Below are 19,024 nucleotides of genomic sequence, written 5' to 3' on the forward strand. Positions count from 1 at the left end.
GAAAGAAAAGGATATTAATCAGAAGCCTCCTGGAAGGAATTTTTCTGCCCAACCATAAAAGGAAGGAAGAAAGAATGACAGAACAGCCATAGGATTAACAAAGTAAATGGGAATATTAAGCTAGGATCACTTTTTTCAAAAAGTAACTATAGATATCCCTGTTGGTATCATGTAATGTTCTGATTTTCAGGGTTACAGTGGTAAGAAGAACACATTTAGCTAGCATTGTGAAGTGAAATGCCTGAATAATGGTCATGAGCATTAGAAATGCAAAAGACCAGTTGGTATCTACATCAATCTTCAAGAATTTGTGAAGGATTGCCCCCTTCTGTATATTCCCTAGTGCTCTGTCCAGGCCAATTTCAAATAGCTCCAGCAATAAATTTCTGCCATTTCTTCTGGGAAACTATTCCACTACCTAATTAAGTCTCAGAGTTGACAACTTTTCCTGACATTCAGACTAAATTTTGCCATGTTCAATTTCAACCTGCTGTTTCCATCTCTACAGCACATGCTTGTATCAGTCCAAGTAACTCCCCTGTTTCCTCAGTGCTTACAATTCTCAGTGCCTCTCCTAAATTTCAGTAGCCTGTTGCAGTGAATTTCTTTGTCAAAAATGATCTTTTCAAGATCAGTGACTGTACATTCTTTATTATAGACAAAAAAAAGCAAATTAGTTCTAAAAGCCATGAGACGAGTTAGTGTGGAGGCATGATGTTAACAGGACTTAAACCCATTAAGGAAATTGAAGCTCAGGATGGAAGCAAATTACAGACCTTTTTCTCTCCTTCAGGCCTAGAAGGTCACTAATAAAGCACTCATTCTTCGCAGAAACAGTCCTTCTCTGCCCTTCTGTGGTATTATTACTCAGAATCCATCCGTGAAGATTGGCTTTGTACAACGGGGAAAGACAGGAGAGGCAACCTGTTCATAAAGCAAGGATTTTGGGTTGCCCAGCCACTTTATATCCCAAATGAGCTCCTTCTGCCTCCCAAGATTTGACAGGGACTAGCGAATACAACCTGCAGGGTTTGTTTTTTTTTTAAGGTTTTTTTTCTTTTTTTAAAATTTCATTCCTAGGAATCAACTGGGTCTTGAAGTTGCCAATGCTAGAATGGAGAGATGAGAATCTAGAATTTTAAACATTCTTATAAATGTATAAAAGATGTATTGATGTTGTTTAGTTTTGATTTGTTATTTTCAAAATAAACCAGTTGTGATATGATTCATCCATGAGTAAGATTTTAGAGATGAGTCAGGGATTATACAGTCTTTAAATGGAATATTTTGGGTAATTTTTAAGCAAATAGGATAATTTCGGAGAAAATATATACAAACTCCAGAGTGTTTGGCAGAATGTGGGTAGATAGATTTCTTACCATTATGGAAAATTTCCTGGTAGGCAAGACTCATATTAAAGTTAGAATATATAAAACTTCAAAGTGGAAATATTTGTTAAACTCTCAAGATATGAGAGAATAGTCATGAAAGTAATTCTAAATATTAACTGGCTTAAAATAAAACACTTGTGTTTGATCTTTCTAAGACTTAACAGTGTCACAATTATGTTATTTTCTTGTTAGAGAGTGTAAGTTGTTTGAAGAGGAAAATTATAACAGTTATTATTGCTAACATTTCAGAAAATTCTTTACATTCTGATAAGATTTATCTCAGGCAATATCTGTTTTTATTTATTGTTTTGCAGATATACTATGCATAAAAGAGTTAATCTGCATGCCCTGCATAAAAATGTCACGGTTCTTATCCTCTAGAACTTTACACTGATGACACAGCAAAGTTAGAAACTAAAATGGCTAATAAGAGAAATGAAAATTAGTACTCTAAGTCCCCTTAAGACTCAAAACTAATAGTTTTCACTAGATGTTTTAAAGATTCAGTAATATTAAAAAGCAAAAAATATGCAACAAAAGAAACAAATATACTAGCAAAATGGGAGAATAATAGAGAAAGTAAGTTGATGAAAGTGGCAGAAGAGAATACTGAATCTGCAAAAAGTAATAAAAATATAAATATTTTAGCTAACATATAAGAATTTAGAAGATAATGACAACATTATCCATGCTATAACAGAGCTGCAAGCCAGTGAGGGAAAGTGAATCAGGAAATACTTTTGCTAATAAAAGAAGCCTGAAATAGGTTAGAAGTTAAATTGTGGTGGTTTTAATCACTCAGATATTGGCTACTATCTCAGTTATATAAAAGCACATTTTACAAATAGAACAAGTGCTTCCCTCTCTCAAATTATGTGAAATAGAAACTATTCTAATGGGGGGACTGGGGACGGAATGAAGCAGTTTTGATTAAAACATTGAAATTTGTGTCATCTAGTATGGACAAATACATGAACATAAAAGAAGCAAAGCAGAATCTTGTGATTTTAGAGGTGACTTTGAGGGGATACTGGGCTGTCCTTTGAACTTTTGAATGTATTGCATAACGATTTCTGTAACCTTATGCAAATAAATTTGAAATCTTTAAAAACTTAAAGATTTCAATAAAATACAATTTATTTAAGCCTAACATTGGGAAAGGGCAAAACAGGCCAGTATATTTAAGTAGCAATGCAAAGAGTTGTGTGAGCAATACACAGATGGTTTTTAAAAATATATCTGTTAGAAAGGAAAATTGGAAGATCTATAAAAAGCAGAAGTAAGTTAAGAAGTAAAATTAAGAGATATATGACATTAAACTGGTGGAATTTTTAAACAATAAAACAGTATCAAGTATATTTACAAGGTTAATACCTGTGCAAAAACTAAAAATAAGAAAGAATACAAGATTAAGAAGGTGTCAACAATTTTACATAGAGGACACAATTCACTTTTTTTTTTTTTTTACAATCTTTAACCCTATTTTAAAAATCTGGGAAGAACAATTTAAAATATATTTTTTTCATACATTTTAGTTCCTATTATTTTAAATTGGGTATAATATACATATATGTTATATAAGTAAGAAAGGAGTACCCTTCAATAGTGAAATCTCTATTCTATTTGGATGTTTCTGGAGAAACAAAAAGCAGGTCTTCAAAATATATGAAGCAAAAACTTCCAGAACTAAAAGAGAAACAAGTAAATCCACAATTATGGTTGGAGACTTCAACAATTCTCTTTCAATTAGCAGTGATATCAGAAAGCTATATAACATGTTCAACCAAGAGGATCTAATCGACTTCTATAGAGGTTTCAACCAAAAAAAAAAGCAGACTACACATTTTAAGTGCACATGGGACATTAACCAAGATAGATTATGTTCTGGTTTAAACTAATACTTAGCATATTTAAAAGAATTGATGAAATATGAAGTATGTTCTATGACAAAAATGAAATTAAGCATGACATCAATAACAGAAAGATATGATTTCACTGGCAAAAATAGAAAACATTTAAAGAAGACAACAATTTAATATAATTTCTTCCAAATAATAGAAGAAGAAGAAACATTTCCCAACTCATTTTATGAGGCTAGCATTTCCTGGATACTGAGACCAGACAGATAGACTACAAAGAAAGGAAACTACAGACCAATAGCCCTCATGACCATTGACCCATAAACTTTTTGCTAATATTTTATTGAGACTACAAGGCTGGTTTGATATTCAAGAATCAATCAATGTAATCCATGTTAGTAATAGGCTAAAGAAGAAAACAACATGATCATCTCTTGATGCAGAAAAAGCACATGACCATACACTAATGATAAAAATATATATATAACATTCAGCAAACTAGAACCAGAAAGGGATCACCTCAGCCTGACAAACTATATCTAGAACAAAATCTACAACAACATCATACTTAAACTTGAAAAACTGGATGGTTCCTCCTAAGACTGGAAGCAAACGAAGAATGACTGCTCTCTCCACTCCCTTCATAATGGACATCCTAGCCAGTGTGATAAGGCAAGAAAAAGAAATAAGAAGCATAGATTAGAAAGGAAAACATAAAACTGTCCCTATTTGCAGATGGCATGGTGTCTTGATAGTAAATCCCAATGAATCTACAAAAAAATCTAGAGTAAGTGAATTTAGTAAGATTACTGAATATATGGTCAACCCACCCAAATCAATTGTATATCTAAATATTATTAGTGTATAATTGGAAACTGAAATTTGAAAAAAAAATCCCTTTACAATGGATTGATTGTAGCTCCATGGATAATTCTCTCTCTCAAAAAAAGGAAAATATTTAGGTATAAATCCAGCAAACATATTTAAGACCTCTACACTGAAAACTACAAATGATAATGAAGAAATAGTTATAAATAAAGAAAAAGACATACTATGCTCATGGATTTGAAGACTCAGCACAATAAAGATATCTAGTATCCCCAAATTGATCTATAGACTTAATCCAATTCCAATCAAAATATTAGAAAGATAATTTGGAGATAGAAACAGCATGATTCTAAAATGTGTATGAAAAGATAAAGGAGCTAAGGTATTTAAAACAATTGAAAAAGAAGAATTAAGTTAGAGGAGCCACACTTCCCAATTTTAAGACAAGATTATTTGGTTTTAGGTAAAGGGATAAACACATAGATCAGTGAAACAAAATTAGAGGATTCGTGAATACACCGACATGATTTTTGGCAAATACAGGCAAACATAAAGTTACAAGATTTTAGAACAAAATAGGAAAAAAAAAAAAACTATATGACTTGGGGTGATTTATTATTAATCTGACACTGAAACTGGAAAGAAAATATATAATTATAATTATCAAGTAATCATAAGTGTAGTGTTTGTTTTACAAACATCAATAAATCAATTTCTGAATACAATGGAAATTAGTAACTTCAGTACATTCTGGGAAATAGTACAGCTGTGTTCTCGCACTGTAAAGAGCTTCTTGTTTCTCCTTGTCCTAAAACAAAAATACTTGAATATCAAAACTGAAACTTGAGAGAAAAATCAATGCTAAACACAAGTACTGACTTTCAGATATCTTGCAAAATTTCTTCCTTCTCTCTGCCTCGTGAGCAAAATGAAATGTGAATATTGTCAAAATGTATACATCTAAAACTAGATCAATCTAGGTGTTTAAATATTTTTTTAATATTTTCTCTTCTTGCAATACATTTCTCTTTATTCTTATCAACATTGACTCCAAAATTTCTTCAAGCCTTTCTCAGCAGATAATTTATAGAGGAAGATTCATTCAAAGTTCCCTTTCCATCTTCCTTTGAACTCCTATCTTTGGCACTGTGTACTAGGAATATTTCTGTATGTGACACTGCAACTCTGGCATTTACAAAACATGACAAGATTTATGACCTTTGGAAGAAAATAGGGCAATTAGACATATTCAACTGTTCAACTTTATAAATTATTAGCCAGATTTTCTCTACTCTTTACCTTTTTTACAAATAAGTTTTCATTCACTATCAATGTTATTGCAACTATTTTCAACTATTGAATTGACCTTTCATTTTATAAACATCAGTAAATCAACCATTACAATGCAATGAAAATTTGTAACTGCAATTCATCATGAAACTTATAGAAGCAGTCTGGAGAGTAACACATTATTAATCACAATCACAATCAGAGTTCTCCATGGCATCATGTCTACTGACAGCAGGGAAGCACCCCAAAACTTTTGTAGCCCAACGGTTAAAGATTTCAGATTTCTGGCTTACCAAGAAAAAAAAAAAAGCATGGTTATCATGAGAAGGAAAAGCAGGTAAGTAAATGAGATTCATATTTAGGAAACAATATAAATTTTTATTTCATCATATATAACCTTTTTTTAAAAACGAACTTAATATTTCTAATTTATTAATATGTATCTCCTATCACATCTAGTTCTTTGGAGACTAGAAATTAACTTCAAATTACCAAGAACTCATATAAAGTACTCAATGCAAATAACATTAATTTGATCTAAGTTGAAACAACTAGCTTTTCTCCATGTTTTATTGTTCATCTCTTTCGGATCACTTCATTCAATGCCAGAAGTAATTTTTTTCCAATTGTTCATCTCTGCCATATTTGGCTTAGACAAGTATACATATGAAGACCACCTTCATTAATTTACACTATCATCATAGGATTAATAATTTCCTGTATGGGCAACAGTGTTAAGACCATATTTATTTACTATGTCCTGTATCTAGAAAAAGTATCTGGTTATAAATAGTAAGCAAAAACTTGGCTTAAAGTGCATTAATTTATAAATATTAGTAAATCAACCATTAAATATATTGCCAGTGTTTAGGAATAGTTCTTGGTGCTGTCTTGACTCCTTTTGCAACTATCCTCCTAATTTCTGAAAATGATATAGAAGAGCAATTGTCCTTTGGCCATTCATTGATCCTAAATACCTTTATCTTGCTTTCTCTTTTGCCTCACTCATAGCCACTTGCAAAGACCACCTGAAAGCTACAAGTTATTTATGCGTGTTTCTAATAACTACTGTATATATTACATGTCAGCCATTACATGGAATGAAGCCATAATCTTTCATTCATTGTCTCACTTGATATGCACCACACGTTTTTACAATAGCAGTTCTAATATTTATGGACAAGTAAAGCAAATTTCAGCACAGAGCTATTCAGTGGCTGAAGTTCAAACTCTGAAGTGTCAGTTTTCAAAATCAGTGCATATTGTATTTTTCTTGGAGCACTTTTCTTTCTTTTATTTTAGTATTTGGCATCTGAAATATCAGAAGGGCTCCTACTGGAAATGGAGAGTGTTAAGCATATCTTTATATAAAAATAAACACAGTATCTCATTGTTCATTGAGCTATTATGACTGTATTATGTTCATCTCTGCTTAAACTTGGCTTAGATAAATATTGAGAAAGTGTTCTTTCACACAGGCATAGTCTAATTTGTTACATTACATAGGGATAAGAGAGGAAATCAAGTTTTCATGAAAATGCCCATTAGTGAATGTGAATGATAGTTAATGAAAAGTGATAATACTTTGTTCTTAAAGTATCTTTCATCACAGCATTTCCAAACATGTGAAAAAAAGGAATTAAGACTCCCTAGACATTCCCATATGGCAGCAGAGGAATTATGAGTCTTACTCTGCATATTTAGAAGCTCTACTATAAAAAATTTAAATGGTCTAGCTGTGACTGATTGAAAATAAAATTAAAAATACACTGATTCCATGTGTAATTTTCTGACCAACAAACAAACAAGGGTCTTTCTTGTCTATTCCTTACCATTTCCAGTGTTGTCATTCCCAAATCAATCTCTGTGAAGACAGTCGCAAAAGCCCTCTAACTACTCTACCTACATTCATAGTCTCCATAATTCAATGCATTCTGCACATCAATAGCAGATACAACTTCCTAGAGTATTACGATGATACTTCTCATGCTCATGATCCTTACATGGAATTCTCTTACCAAACATATGAAATCTTTTCATACTTTTTGGACCTTGAAGGAGCTTTAGAAATGATATCATATGTCCCTCTTATTTGCCAGATAGAAAAACTGAAGATGAAGGAGGGAAAATTACTCATGTAAGGAATTGGATATCTAAAACTCTTTTCAGCATAGCCCATGGCATTTAGTGGTGTCGTCACTTAAAAATAAAATATAAATTATACATTCAAAGTCCTTTCAAATATAAATCAAACCTACTTTCCCAGTGTTATCTACTACTGTTCCTCCAGGTTACAACTCTTCATGAATGCACATGGAATTTTCTTGCATAAATTTCTTTGCTTACATATTTCCTACTGTATTCTTAGTCTTTGGTTATAAAACTATTACCACTCTTTCAAATTTCAAATTAAACATTACCTTGATCATCAGATTTGGAAAGTCATCTTATTTATTAATGCTCTTGACAATTTTTAGCCTCTTAAAGCATAGACCTCATTCTGTCTTGTATTTACATTCTATCCCTTCTATCTTAGTTTTAAGCTTCTTGAACACAGGTTCTGATCCTTGTACACCTATGCTTCCTTTTCAACACCTAACATAGCATATTGAATATAATAGGTACAAAATAAATATTTCTAGAATGAATGAATACATCATTGAGTTAATTACTAGGAAGTATGAGGGGTTCTTTTTATTTATTTTTTGTGATGCCAAAGCATCCACATACTTAAAGCATCTGGATGGTTGGCATCAAATAGTAAAACATATGTATGATTAACAGAATTTCCTTACATTTCCTCTGGATGCTTTGGCATTAATAACATAGCTAAACTCTCTCAAAGTATACTATCATTTTGATATGGGTTATAGTACTTTCTTCTTTGATTGAATAAAGTTCCCCAGTTAAAAGAACTGAATGAAACCATTTTAAGGCACATCTATTCAATAAAAAACACAACAGGAGTCAATTTTCTACAAATCTAAGTAAAGAACATGGTTGTGTGTGTGCACGTGTGAATATCCCCTTCCTATCTATTGAAATTTTTGGCACTCATTTCTATGAAGCTCTATGCACATTTTGTGATATTTTCTTTTTATTGCAGTGCTCAGATGGATTATGCATCAGCCATCAACAATCTGTTTATGAAAGAGGGAACACTGGGAATTGTCACTAAGATCGTCTTCATATCAGCGCATACTAATGAACATTTGCTGTTCAATAAAACTGCTGGGATCTGCAAAAGTAGATACTTGATAATATGTTTATTTTTCTTTTTAAAAAGAAATTGTACTTACAGGAAATGGTAGAAGGACTAGATAATCATATTTTATTACTCTGGGTAAATATTTGGAGAGAAAAAGCATATAAAAGAAAAAGAAAGAATGCACATCAAAAACATACCCTAATAATACATAAAATATTGCAATACATTGGAAAAGTAAAGTGCTAACAACTTTTCATGTTGCAGAACATAAAATTCTTCTGTAACTCTATTCAAACTGCATTTTTCTTTATGACTACTTAAACTTACATGCTGCTCACACTTTTAAAAAGTATATTTCTAGTCTTACAATTCTTCTGTGAGAAAGTTTATAAAGTGTGCTTGCAATGCTGGAATTATAACGGGTATTTGTCATGGATTTCTGCTTTGGCTTGTATTAATGAGTGATACTTTAAAGCAAAGCTATAGTGCTCGAAACCTATCCTATAAGGGAGAAAAAGGAGGTTTTCATAATTTGTGTGTATGTGTGTATGTAAGTGTGTATAATACCTTGCTTGTTTACTTCCTGTGAAAACTCTATTTGTAAGTGCTGACTTTTATTATTTTGTTCCAAGTATAGAGTTAATCTATAACAAGCATGGTGGGGCATTGTAATTTGTGTGTTTTGAATGGCTAAATGACAAGGTAAATACTGACAGATTATCTGTAGTACAAGATGAAATGGTGACCAAGCTGTGCAGCTCTTCTCCATCTCTAGTCACTTTGGGGATAAATATATATAGATAGCTCACAAATTGTCTAATGTAGTTATTATATAGTATAAACCATACAAATAAAATAATAGCTTTACCTAAACTGCAACCGTAGTTTTGCTCTGGTCTCTTAAATGTCTTCCCCAGTGATCAAACCAATATCAATAAATTTCTCTTTTGCCCCAAGTAGAATTTAATGCATATTTTTTATGATTGTTTTTCAGTTGCAGGTTTAAAAGAGTGGCTGTTTGTATTATAAACCTTGGCTGTTTCTGTATCACTGTTGTTCAGAGTTTGTATCTGACTTCTGGATTTTTGTCTACTCTCCTAGTTACCCACAGGAGAGAGGCTGCTGATATAAACATGAGAACTGTATTTTGAAAGAAAAATATTTCCTGCTTGCCAATTTTTTAACCTCAACTTTTAATTTTTAAATTTTTTACCTCAGTTTCATCAACATCTATCTGAGCCTGGCTTTGTATTTTGGTTTTCTTAATACTATTTTTCCTGGTTCCTGACCCTGGCCTGTTTCTTGGGTGTGGTATTTATTCTTTCCTGTGTCTTACTCCCTATTTCTACCAGTTTTTATCCTAGGATCTATCATTTATTTAAGCCCTACAGTTGTAGACCTATTGATATTAGATGAAAATACATTCTATTCCCATGTACATTATCTAGTTACACCACAGGATAACACTGATTATTCTTATAAGCCTTTACTGTTACCTTTTGAGATAAAAATTATAATCCCATTTTCCACTTCCACTATTTATTGCTATTTACAGGCTTAATACAATATGAGACAGTTGAGGTTTTTTTTTTTAACTTACACTCAATTTTTGTATCACTAGACGTGCATTTCTTTCACCTGATTAAGCACAGGTTATAACCATTTTCCATTAGCAATGTTTCTTCTGTATTTTTTTTTTCCTAAGGAGGAAAGATAACCTATTTAACCTCTGGAAAAAAAATAGTTTAACATTTTTTGTTTCTTTTTCTTTTAGAATAATTTACATACAAAATTTAGGATCTTAGGGTTTATTTCAATGAATTGTTGCAGTTTTATGCACCCATGTAACTACCACTCAAAATTCAGATTAGCCCAGAAAGCTCAAGTTCTCTCATGCCCTCTTCTGGTTATCACCCCCACCCTCACCCAAGGCAACCACTTTCTGATTTCTAGCACCATATTTTGCCTATGGTTGGCCTTTATAGGAAAAGAATCATACATTATGTATCCCTTTGTGTTTAACTTCTTTAACTCAGTGTAATTATTTTGTATTGTGCTAAAAAACACATAACATGAGATCTCTCTCTTAATAATCTTTAAGTGTATAGTATGGTTTTCGTATAGTTTTGCTAATTCTATGCACATTGTTATACAACAGATCGCTAGAATTTTTTAATCTTGCATAAATGAAACTCTATACTCACTGAATAGCAACTCCCTATTCCCCACTCTCCTCAGCCCTTGGCAACCACTACTCTACTTTGTGTATCTATGAGTTTGACTATATCAAATATCTCATATGAGTGAAATCATGCAGTATTTGTCCTTCTGTGACTGGCTTGTTTCATTTAGCATAATGTCCTCAATTTCTATCCGTTTTGTAGCATATGACAAGACTTTTATGATCGAATAACAATTAACATTTATATATATACAGACACACATACCATCTTTTCTTCAGCCATTCATCCAGTGATGGACATTCAAGTTTTTTCCACCTTTTGGTTATTGTGATTAATATTTCAGTAAACATGGAAATGCAAATAACTCTTTGAGATCTTGTTTACATTTCTGTCAGATAAATACCTAGAAAGGCAATTGTTGAATCATGTGGTAGTTCTAGTTTTATTTTTTTGAGGAGTAATATACTGTTTTCCACAGTGATGCACCATTTTACACTCTCATTAGCAGTATACAGGGATTCCAATTTCTCCACATTCTTGCCAACACTTGTAATCCTGTGTGTGTATATATATATATATATATATATATATATATATATATATATATATATATCTTCTTTAGAGAAATGTCTATCAAAAATTTTTAATTGAGTTCCGTATTTTTTGTTATTGAGTTGTTAGAGTTCTTTATGTATTTTGGATATTAATCCCCCATCAGATACATGATTTGCAAATATTTACTCCCATTCCATAGATTGCCTTTTTACGCTGGTGGTTGTTTTCTTGCTGCACAGAAACATTTTAGTTTGACACAGTCTCACTTATTTGTTTTTGGTTTTGCTTTGTTTTATTTTAATTCCCTGTACTTTTAGAGTCATTTTTAAGAAATCATTTTGTCAAGTCCAATGTTATGATTTGTTCTCCCTATATTTTCTTAATGGAGTTTTATAGTTTTAGGTCTTAGGTTCAATTCTTTAATCCATTTTAAGTTTGATTTTGTCTATTGTATAAGATATGAATCCAACTTATTTTTTTCATGTAGATATTCAGTTTTTCCAGCACCATGTGTTGAAGAGATGATCCTTTCCTGCTGTGTATTCTAGATATTCTTGTTGAGAGCATTTGAACATATGTGTGTGGATTTACTTCTGGGCTCTCTATTATTTTCCATTGATCTATGTGTCTATTATTATGCTGATTCCATACTGCTTTAATTAATATAGCTTTGTAACATTTCAAAATCAGGGAACATGCCACCGGCTTTGTTCTTCTTTCTCAAGATAGCTTTGGCTATTTGGGCTCTTTTGTTGTTTCATACATATTTTAGGATTGTTTATTTCTGTTTCTGTGAAAACTGCCATTGAAGTTTTGCTGGGGATTGTGTTGAATCTTGTTTTGGGTAGTATGTACATTTTAATATTAATTTCTTTTTTTTTTCATCATTTCAGCTTAGTTTTATTTCCTCTTATAATTGGGCACAGCACGGGAAGTGTTAAAAAACCAAAAAAACCAAACAGTTCCCTCACAAGACTGGAACAGGTGAGCACCCACAGCAGGGCAGTTCCCTTGGTCTCTTTTTCCACCACTTTTTCTTATTGAAACTTTTGGCCATGAACTCAGGATGGGTATGGTTAATAGACAGGTTATGGAAGAGAAAAAGGGCAGGGAAGGCCTGGGGGAGGGAAGGACAAATTCCCCCTGACCCCAGACAGGGTTCTTGGAGGGTTCTGTACAAGAGAAAGGACACACAGGAAGAGCAATGAGTATGGAATATCTTTCTACTTATTTGTGTCTTCTTCAGTTTCTTTCATTAATGTCTCATAGTTTTCAACATATTGGTCTTTCACTGCCTTGGCTAAATTTATTCCTAAGTATTTTATTTTTCTGATACAATTGTAAATGGAATTGTCTTATTAATTGCTCTTTCTACTAGTTTGTTATTAGTGTAAAGAAATGCAACAAATTTTTGTGTATTGATTTTGTATTCTGCAGCTTTACTGAATTTGTTGATTAGTTCTGAGTTTTTTGATGGCATCTTTAGTGTTTTATACATATATATCACGTCATCAGCAAATAGGGACATTTTTACTTCTTTTTTAATTTGGTTGCCTTTTATTTCTTTTTGTTGCCTAATTGCTCGGGATAGGGTTTCCAATACTATATTGATTAAAAGGGGCCAAAGTGAGCATTTTGTCTTGTTCATGATCTTAGAGGAAAATTTTTCAGCTTTTTAACTATTGAGTATGATATTAGCAGTGAACTTGTCATATATGACCTTTATTATGTTGAAGCATATTCTCTCCACACTCATTTTGTTGAGAGTTTTTAATCATAAATGGATGTTGAATCTTGTCAAATGCTTTTTCTGCTTCTTTTGAGATGATCATATGATTTTTATCCTTCATTTTGTTAATGTAGTGTAATGAATTGTTTGATGCAGATGTTGAACCATCTTTGCATCCTTGCATCCCATTTCATGGTATACGATCCTCTGAATGTACTGCTGGACTTGGTTTGCTAATATTTTATTAAAGATTTTTACATCTATGTTCATCAGGGATATTGGCCTATAATTTTCTTTTTTATGTGGTATCCTTATGTGGTTTTTGTATCAAGGTAATTTTGGCCTTGTAAAATACGATTAGAACAGTTCCTCATGCTTCTTTTTTTTTTTTTTCGCTAGAATTTGAGAAGGATTGGTATTCATTATCGTTTGAATGATTGGTTAGAATATACTAGTGAGGTCGTCTTGTCCTGAACTATATTTGTTAGGAGCTTTTTGATTCAATTTCCCAGCAGTATGTTAAGATTTTATAGTTCATCATAATTCAGTCATGGTAGGTTGTATGTTTCTATGAATTTATCCATTTCTTCTAGTTTTCCAATTGTTGGTGTATAATTGTTCATGTAGTCTCATGATCCTTTGCATTTCTGTGGTATCAGTTTTAATATCTCCTCTTTTACTTGTGATTTTGTTCGTGTTATTTCTCCTTTTTCCTAGTTAGTGTAGCGAAAGGTTTGTCAATTCTGTTTGTCTTTTCAAAAACATAGGTCTTAGTTTCACTGATCTTTTTTATTGTCTTTTTAGTCTCTTTCATTTATTTCTGTGCTAATCTGTGTTATTTTCTTTCTTCTACTAATTTTAGGCTTCATTTGTTCTGTTTCTAAATCCTTGAGAAGTAAGGTTAGGTTGTTTATTTGAGAATTTTTTATTTCTTGAGGTAGAAAGGTATTACTGTGAACCTCCCTCTTAGAACTACTTTTGCTGCATCCCATAAATTTTGCTATGTTACATTTCCACTCAATGTATTTTTTTATTTCTTTTTTGCTTTATTCTTCGACCCATATTTTATTAAATAGCATGTTGTTTAATCTCTACACATTCAATATTTTGCATAATTAATTTCTAATTTCATACCACCATAGTTAGAAGATAACACCTGTCCTCTGAGGTCTCTGGAAAGGATTACAGTCAGCTTCTCAATGCTTATTTAATTAGAAGCCTGCCCCCCAGGTCACAGTCATGATGATTAGCTAATAGGCCTCCTTCACAGAAAGATACAGCTCCTGTATCTGTTGCATCTTGCTATGTCCTCAGGATACTAACTGTTTTAAGAACTCTTTCTCCATTGGTTACAGTCCTGTGAGACCCATGAGTGTAAACTCCACTGGCTACCCAAGCCAGGTGATGTAGAAGTGTCCCTTGGCAGCAGTCACAAAAATTGGGGCACCAGACAGGAGTATGAGCTCCTTTCTGAGTGACACCAATTATTACAGTCTCATGTAACCAAGAACACAATCTCACCTGGCCTCTAGGACTATGTACTCAAAAAATGTCCCCTGGGCAGGAGCCACAAAAAAAAAAAAAGAAAGAAAAGAAAAGACAGAAAGAAAGGAAGAAAAGAAAACAATATGGAGATTCCTTAAAAAACTAAAACTAGACTTACCATATGATCCAGCAATCCCACTCCTGGGCAAGACCCTCTAATTTGAAAAGATGCATACACCCCAATGCTCATAGCAGCACTATTTATAACAGCCAAGACATCAAAGCAACCTAAATGTCCATTGACAGGTGATTGGATAAAGAAGTTGTGGTATATATATATATATATATACACACACACACACACATATACATACAATGGATACTACTTAGTCATAAAAAAGAATAAAATGTTGTTTGCAACAACATGGATAGACCTGAAGATTGTCATACTAAGTGAAGTAAACCAGAAAGAGAAAGAAAAATGCCATATGATGTCACTTATATGTGGACTCTAAAAAATGAGACAAACTTAACTTATTTAGAAAACAGAAACAGACTCCCAGACATGGAAAACAAACTTATGGTTGTGGGGGTAGGAGAAGGAGGGGAGGGATAAATTGGGAGTTTGGGACTTACAGATATTAACTATTATATATAAAATAGGTGAACAACAAGGTTCTACTCTATAGCGCAGAGAACTATATTCAATACCTTGCCTACAATGAAAAAGAATATGGAAAGGAATATATAAATAACTGAATCGCCATGCTGTACACTAGAAATTAACACGACATTGTAAACCACCTATACTTCAATTATAAAAAAGCATCCCCTGGGCAGCAGCCACAAAAATCAGAGCACCAGACACCTGTAAACTCTGCCTTCTGGGAGATACTGGTGTTCTGGAGCATAGCAAGAGGAGGGCACAAAGATGGCTCCTGGCAGTCTCTATCCTCAGAGAGTGTTTCAGTAGATTCCTAATTGTGTGTGTTAAATTAAATGCCTGAAACTCCCACCAAGTTTTTGATAAAAGCAGGTGAGCCTCCTTCACTTTAAGTTTGGGTGCAATTGACTGTCTCTGAGTTGGGGGCCTAAAGTTGATAAGTCCAAGCATGCAATCCTTTTAAGATGCATTTCTTGTATTGCTACCATCTTGTGTCTCAGGGCACAAGCCATACTGGTTTTCAAACTTAACTGTTCTGGGGGCTCATCTCTCAAGTGCATGTCTTAAAAGTTGGGATGCCTGATGTAGAGTTTGAAACTTTCACTCCTCAGAGAGAAGCTCCAAGTTTTGAATTTCCTCCTGGTTGTGGGTCACCACACTGCAGTGGGGCTTATGGCAAGAATGTGTCCCAGCCTCTCCCACCCACTTAGATGTGGCTTTTACATTGTTTGCCTGATAGGTACTTATTCAATCAGCCTTTAGTTTTTTTTTTTGTTTGTTTGTTTTTGTTGTTGTTGTTGTTGTTTTGTTGTTGTTGTTTTAAGTTAAAATTGTTCCATATGTAGCTGTAGACTTAGCGTATCTGTAGGAGGAGTGGAGTTTGGTATCTACCTTCATTGCTATCTTAGACTGGTTCCCAATTGTCTTTTTGTTGTTGTTTTTCTGTTATACTTCTGATCTATTTTTCATTCATTTCTGCTCTAATCCATATTATTTCCTTCCTTATACTAACTTTGGGCTTAGTTCATTGTCCTAGTTCTCTAGTTCTTTGAGGTATAAAGTTAGGTTGTTTAATTGAGACCACTTTTTCTTTTTTAATGTAGATGTTTTCCACAGTATACTTCCCTTCTAGTATTGCTTTTGCTGTGTCTCATAAATTTTAGTATGTGGTATTTTTATTTTAATTTATCTCAAGATATTTTCTATTTCCCTTTTGATTTCTTCTTTGACCCATTGGTTTTTCAGGAGTACATTGTTTAATTTCCATTTATTTGTGAATTTACCAGTTTTTCTTCTGCCATTAATGTCTAGTTTTACACCATTATGATCAGAGAATATATAACATTTCAGTTTTCTTATATTTGCTATGATTTGTCTTGTGATCTAAAATGTAACTCACTCTGGAGAATATTCCAAGTGTGCTTAAGAGGAATGTGCATTCTGATGCTGTAAGTGTAATGTTTTATATTTGTCTGTTTCATTATTTGTCCTAGGGCATTGCTTAAGTCCTATTTCTCTATTGATCTTCTGTCTGGATGTTCTATCCATTATTTAAAGTGGATATTGAAATCCACTACTATTATTGTGTTGTTGTCTATTTCTCCCTTCAGTTTTGTCAATGTTTGCTTCATATATTTTGATGCTCTGATACCAACTTTATATATTTTTATAAGTGATATATTGTCTCCTGTGACATTTTTTGACTGAAAGTCTATTTTTTTGATAAAATATGGCTACTCTTGCTCTCTTTTGGTTACCATTTTCATGGAATATCTTTTCCCATCCTTTCACTTTCATTGTATGTGTGCCCTTAAATATAAATAGTGGGTCTCATATAGATAGTATATAGTTGAGTCTTGTTTTATTGTTCAACTCAATCACTCTGTCTTTTGATTGAGGAGTTTAATCCATTTACATGTAAAGTAATACCAAAAGGAAAGGACTTGTTTTGCCACTTTGTTAATTATTTTTCTGTCTGTCTTGTAGCTCTTAACCCTTTACTTTTCTTGCTGTCTTGCTTTGTGATTCATTGACTTTTTGTAGTGACGTGATTTGATTTCTTTCTCATGTTCTTTTGTGTATCTTCTTTAGATATTCTCTTTGTGGTTACTGTAGGGCTTACATGGAACATTTAGAGTTATAACAATCTATTTTAAGGAGATAACAATTTAACTTTAATTTCATATGAAAACTATGTTTTGCCTATCTCTCCCTGACATTTCATGCTATTAATGTCACAAATTATATTTTTTGTATTGTCTATCCATTAACATATTTTATAGTTGTAGTTATTTTTTATACTTTTGCTTTTTAACTTCTATATCAGAATTAAAAGTGTTCATGTACCACTCTTACAGTGTTACAGTGTTCTTTATTTGTCTATATACTTACACTTATCAAAGAGCTTTATGCTTTAATATGCTTTTGTGTTACTATTTAGTATCTTTTCATTTTGATTTAAAGGAATTCCCTTAGCATTTCTTGTAAGTCAGGTCTAGTGGTGATAAATTCCCTCAACTTTGGTTTGTATGGGAAAATCTTTATCTCTCCTTTTTTGAAGGAGAGATTTTTTTTTTAGATATAATATTGTTGATAGGCAGTTTTTTTTTTTTTCTCTCAGCAGTTTGAATATATCATCCCACTCCTTTCTGGTCTGCAATCTTTTTGCTGAGAAATCCACTGACAGCCTTATGAAGGCTCTCTTGTGTATGATGAGTTCTTTTTCTCTTACTTCTTTCAATGTTCTTTTTGTCTTTTATTTTTTATGATTTGATTATACTGTATCTTGGTGTGGATTTCTTTAGAGTATTTCTTCATTCTTCTTGAATTTGGGTGTTCATTTTCTTCATCAGATTTTTGTAATTTTGGCTGTAATTTTAACAAGTAAGCTTTCTGTCCCTTTCTCTCTTCTCCTATGGAAACCCTGTAATTCAAATATTGGTCTATTTGATGGTGTCCCATAGGTCCCTTAGGCTTTCTTTACTTGTTTTCATTATTTTTTCTCTTTGTTTCTGTGACTGGATAATTTCAAATAACTTGTCTTCAACTTTACTGATTCTTCCTTCTGTTTGACCAACTCTGCTGTTGAAACTCTGTAGTAAATTTTTCAATTGAGTTACTGTATTCTTCAGCTTCAAATTTTCTATTTGGTTCTTTTATACATTTTCTGTCTCTGTGTCTATAATCTCATGTTGTCCATGCATTATTTTTGTGAGCTTACTGAGCATCTTTATGATGGTTATTTTGTATTCTTTGTCAGATAACTCATATACTTCTTTTTCTTTACTATCATTTTTTGTAGATTTTTTTGTTCCTTTGATTTGGCCATGTTTTCATGGTTTTTTATGTGCCTTACATCGTTGTGTGGTCATCTGCACATTTGAAAAGCAGCTGCTTTTTCCACTTGTTATAAACTGGTTTCATACAGGGAAAAGCCTTACCAATCAGCCCTGCTAGAAATTCTGGGGGCTACTCAAATGTTTTCTGTGGATATGTGTTCTCTGGACTTTCATGTGTAAATTCTCAATTGGAGGAATTTGCTGGCTTCTTTTCTTGGTATGTTGTAATCTCTTTCTCCTTCTGGTGTATGTCTGCTGTACAGCAGATTTCCTGGAACTGTAATAAGCTGCCTGGCTTTTTGTGTGTATGTGTGTGTGATTGCTTCTTTTTTTTGTTGTTGAAGTATAGTTGACTTACAATGTTGTGTTAGTTTCAGGTGCACAGCAAAGTGATTCATAAATATAATATAATATAATATAATATAATATAATATAATATAATATAATATATATACCTACATACATATGCACATATGTATTCTTTTTCAGATTCT

Source organism: Vicugna pacos, chromosome X (assembly GCF_048564905.1).
Source record: "Vicugna pacos chromosome X, VicPac4, whole genome shotgun sequence".
NCBI classification, from domain to species: Eukaryota; Metazoa; Chordata; class Mammalia; order Artiodactyla; family Camelidae; genus Vicugna; species Vicugna pacos.